Here is a 941-nt window from a genome sequence, read left to right as displayed (position 1 = left end):
AAAAATACCTATGTTTTTTTAAAAAGAGGAAACTATTAAATACCAGCGCCAGAGCATTGGAGTCTGGGCACTTCTCCACCAAAGTTCTCTTTCTTGATGCTATCAGAGTTGAATCCCTGACCTGACTCTAGAACACCCTCCCCCTCCCCGAGGCTGGAGACCCTCGGAAGGGGCGCCCTTAGAATCTTCCAGCCAGGGCTCAATGGCGACGCCCCGCGGGCCCCGCGGGCACCTGACCCCCAGGTGCAGGGAGGCTGGGTGTCGGGATGACAGGGCTGTCGCTTGTGTGGGGTGGGATGGGGAGGAGGAAAGGGGAGCGCATTCAGGGGTTAGGATTTCTGAAGAGGCACGTCTTGACATTGCATTTGTGTTTATTTTCCCTGGTGTGCACGCTTGAAGTAGAAACCTCCCTACTTAGTGACTGACTAAGGCTTTGGGGACTGTGGTACTCGAAGGCGGCCAGCTGCCTGACCTAAGATTTACGAGTGGTTCCAGCGACGAGACAAGGTCCCAGTGTCTCGGTGACAACAAGGTCTTTGATGAACAGCCAGGAGCTGCAGTTGGGAGGGAGAGGAGGCGAGAGCCCCCGGATTGCCTCCTCGCAGGAGTGGGGCGCCGGGGGCCATCAGCATGCAGGAGCCGCGCGCGTGTCCTTGAAGGGCTGCCCCGCTGACCTTGCTCCGCATTCTCCGGAGAAACCTCCCCGAGCGCGCCGTGCGGTGACTCAGTGCCCGGCGCGCCGCATGCAAATGTTCCCCTCCAGCGAGCCCGGCGCCGCAGCTCGGCCTCCCTTTCCTTTCCTGCCCCCTTTTTAATTCTACTCTTCAAACCCGGCTCCCTCCTCCCCCTCTGCACCGCCCAACAGCCCGACTGTCCGGGCGTTCTGTCCCCCACTTCCCATCCGCAGGACCGAAGGCCACCTTCGCGCTCCCTCGCTGCGG

The 941-nt window shown here is 60.3% G+C and overlaps 1 protein-coding gene across 1 annotated transcript in view; it reads left to right on the top strand.

Moving 5' to 3' along the window:
• Positions 1-941, top strand: part of ST8SIA5 (ST8 alpha-N-acetyl-neuraminide alpha-2,8-sialyltransferase 5) — a 61828-nt gene that overhangs the window by 9747 nt on the left and 51140 nt on the right. The gene's annotated exons all lie outside the window — the stretch shown is intronic.

This window comes from Myotis davidii, unplaced genomic scaffold, assembly GCF_000327345.1.
Source record: "Myotis davidii unplaced genomic scaffold, ASM32734v1 scaffold815, whole genome shotgun sequence".
Taxonomy (NCBI): Eukaryota; Metazoa; Chordata; class Mammalia; order Chiroptera; family Vespertilionidae; genus Myotis; species Myotis davidii.
This window is presented reverse-complemented; position numbering and strand designations above follow the sequence as displayed.